Source organism: Cynara cardunculus, assembly GCF_001531365.2.
Source record: "Cynara cardunculus var. scolymus isolate 2C chromosome LG 11, CcrdV1, whole genome shotgun sequence".
NCBI classification, from domain to species: domain Eukaryota; kingdom Viridiplantae; phylum Streptophyta; class Magnoliopsida; order Asterales; family Asteraceae; genus Cynara; species Cynara cardunculus.
In genome coordinates this window covers 21,052,230-21,056,350 of record NC_037538.1, presented here as the reverse complement: position 1 = coordinate 21,056,350, position 4,121 = coordinate 21,052,230, and positions in this window count along the sequence as shown.

The following is a 4,121-nucleotide window of genomic DNA, read 5'->3' as shown; positions in this document are numbered from 1 at the left end:
AGACAACAACAATCGTGCTAAGCAAGCTTCCTTTGATCGCTGAATGCTGGAATAACCTGAAGGTCTCTTCAGCATTCGCTGAGGCTTAAGCAGTCTTCACACATATGTAGACAGACTTGTAATCACTGAGTACTGCTTCAGATCACGTACTCGGCATTCTCTAATCTTCAGTTTCAGTCTTCGACATTTGCTGAATGTTCTTTGGTGTGATTGTTGTCTTCTTGAAGTATCGTTGTCTCTGATTGATTTACAATACAAGTTCTTTAGCGATCACTGAACAAATTCAGTGATGATCGCTGGAACTGAAAAGACAGAAACAAAAATACAACGTATAAGTGAAAAGGGATTATCATCAAATCACTGAGAGAGAGGATCAACACCTACCTGTAACGCACATTTTTTAAACATAAAATGAGGGTTAGACCTTGAGGTCTAGTGAGAAATCCCGTTTATGTAATTACAGAATGAAAATCACCAAATCAAGTTTATAATTCAAATTTGTAATACTAACTGTTAGGACCAAAATTGTCATAAATATCATGAAAGTTTTATTAAAGCAATTTGGGTCAAGTATATGGAAGTATGCGGACTTATCTTCAGAGATGTGAAATGTAGGCCAAGTATGGAAGTCTAAATATGCAGACTTGTCTTCAGAGATCTAAAATGTGTTTACAAGACTAAGTCTAAATCTACAGACTTGTCTTCAAAGATTTGAAATAGAAGACTTCAGAGTTCGGGTGAGCTTCTCAGGCATACAAGTACAAGTCTGAAAAGTCATTCTTCAGAGTTATTTCAAGAGAAGACCTTATTTTCAAAGTCTGAAGACCTTGAGTTCAGAGTTATTCTAACTCTGAATGACAGGATGTTGTTGATCCTGTAACAACCTATTTGCGATGGAGATTATCTTTTTGTATAGGATCCAGTTTCCCATTTCATGATCTTCTTCTTTATTCTCTCAATTACTGTTTTATCTTGATTTGTTGTGAATCTGTGATCTACATTGATCATTATCATAACAACGGAAGAACCATAATTGAAATTTATGGTAAATTAAATATATTATAGAAATAACATAATCAAAATAAACGATCAAAAAAAGTAATAAAATCAATTACCACACGAATTAATTTACCCAAGAATAAAAACAATTGCCTCCTAATTGATAGAATAAGAGGACACATGTCAATCAAATGAGTTTAATTATACTGTTAATGTAAATTATGTCTAGATACGTGTTTAGGCGGAAAAACACTAAAATCGATTCAACAAAAAATGATACATGTCATTCCACTTACTTATTTATTATAAGTATAAATGTATATCAAGAATATTTATAAGCTTCTATTACAAGTTTCATCATCAACTCTCCCATAAAAAAAAACCAAGAACATAGAATGGCTACACATAAATAAGTAAACTTCTAAGAAAACAAAACTAGGATGAAAACAAAAACAAAAACAAAAACAAAAATTGAATTTATAGAACAAGAAAACAAAAAGTGAAAACAAAAACTAAAAATCTAGAAAACTCACACAACACCAACAACACAAAGTTATCACGACCGTACCATTTTCTCAAGTAGCAATCCCAAGTTAAAAACATGGAGGAGAGATTTCAACTACCAATAAATCAATTAATTTTTATTTATTTTGTACTTTTTTTAAACAGATGTATCGTCAAAAGTGCCATATATTTCTTGGGCATCCAAAATAATGTTGGCTCTGTCAAAATAATGCCTAGAGAAAACACTAAGGGAATATCTCGTTTCTAGTAAAGTTTTAAGGTCGTTGGGGACCAAACCTAAAGTATTAAAATCAAATATCAATTGTTTTATCAAAAGCAAGATACCATAGGAAATTAAATTTTGAATATATTTTCGATAATTTATTATATGAATAAATAAGTGTTAAATGATTATAGGTTGTTTTCTTGTTGAATTGTAATATTCGTTCGTAAAAACGAATGTCGGTGTTGCAATAACGTTATGTTTATAAAATGTCTAAGCGTTATAATAAAATGATCTATAGGATTTTAGTTTATAAGACCAAACAAAAAAACGGCTTATCTAAAAGTGTTATGATGAGTTTATATGACGTTTTTTTAATGTTTTAACAAGTTTTTTCTGGATGTTTTTGAAATAAAGTGTCGTATCAGTTATTATTTGAAAAGTGTTTTGTAAAAAGATGGGTTTAAAGGACACTTCTTAATTGTGTTCTATAAAATAGTTAATATGACACTTTATTTTTAAAGCGATCTATAAAACTTGTTAAAATGTCCAGAAACATATTATAAACTTAATATTGTAACACTTTTAGATAGATAGTTTTTCTATTTGATCCTATAAATTAAAGTCCTATAAAATATTTTTTTAGGACGTTTAGACTTCCTATAAACTCAATTTTTTTTTTGCAGTACAAACTATTGGCTTGGCTTCATACCGAACCAATGAGGCATTATGGCATACGAATGCATTCAGGAAGGCCGACAATGTCATATTAGATTGTTTTTTTAGTCCTTACCATTTGCTTCCTTTTTATTTTAGTAGGCGCCCTTGTGTGATTTAAAGGCCTTCAGTCGTTTTCTATGTGATGACTATCTTTTACGAGCGGCACTTTTCACAATACAAACTTTTGTGTGAACTATGTATGGATGTTCATGAGTTCAAATTTTAAACTTTTGTCATTGATGCAACAACTCTCAATTAGGAGAAACTACTGTTTTCCAAAATTTCGAACGTCCACACTATTTATGCAAACTTCATATGATGTCTAGATAGATTTTTTTTGATTAACCTGGATATCCAACCCGCTATGCGAGCCGACTAATCTTAGGGGACCATCTGCTTTGCAGATAGCCCGGAGTCACAGCATTTGAACCTCTGTGGCCACAAGGGGATTTTTATTCCTACTTGGATTTGAACTGGGACCTGCTGGTACTTTTGATATAAAAAGATATTAAAACCGCATTTATGTTGTTGAACACTCATATTCTTTCAAAGATTACAAAAACGTGATATTTTGTATTAAAAGGAGAAAGAAATCCCAATGTTTATACTCGATTTTTTTTGAAAATGATGATGATCGTTTAAGCTTTTGTACATCTCGATAAGTGATAAAAGTTATCTTTGTTCGAATTTTCACTAGCGTTTGTCAGTGATCATGAATCAATAACTTAAGTGAAATGTAAGGGAGTGCCTCATATTGTATCCGTTTGTTTTGTTAGAAATGGTCGTGCCACAATTACAATGCTAGCAAGTGATTTCTAAGGTCCCAAACTAGTAGATATCCAAGGGCACAACAAATCCAACAACAAATGCAGATAACAGTGATCTAGATGTTGTACAAAATACTCTAGCGAAGATAAAAAAATTCACAATATAGATAATAACACACTATATGTTAGAAGCTACGCATATAACAAGTTTACAAACAAATAACACCAGAATTTAACATGGTTCCACTATCAGTGTGATAGTGTAGGTCCACCAAAGAGAGAGAACAAAAGTTTTATTACCACCTAGGAGATTACAAAGTGCTTGTACAAAGATCCTTATATTCAAGATCAACTAGCAAATTTTCAAGAACTTCAGGAACACTCTCATAACCTCACAAATACTATATATATCGAAAGGATACTAGGGAGTGTATAATGGTGTCATATATAGAGGAAACTCAAACAGGGTTGTGTTTATAGGTTGAGGGTCGAAGGTTATTGGTCTGTCAAATCCTTTACCTTTGGACTTAATGAAATTGGGCCACAAAGCAAGTATACAATACGGCCCAACGTCGTCTTTCCAAGTAATAAAGTGGTACAAGTACCGGAATATCGTCCACAGRGATTGGAGCAAAAGTTAAATAAAAGTCCAATAAAAGAAAAGATTTCAGAAGACGAAAATGAAGACTTTAGTTTGGTTCCAAGTTAACACAGGTAATATAACAGAATAATAAAGGTAGAACGGGTGTAAGATTTGGGGTGAAACGTAAACACGAAATCCAGCAGACAAAGCTGTGGAAGAACCGGTCCCATCATTTATCTTGAAGGTATTCCTCTCGGACTTCACCTTTGCACTATATTATAGCTTTGCACCCATATCTCTATGTGGTGTTCGGACCAAGGATAGT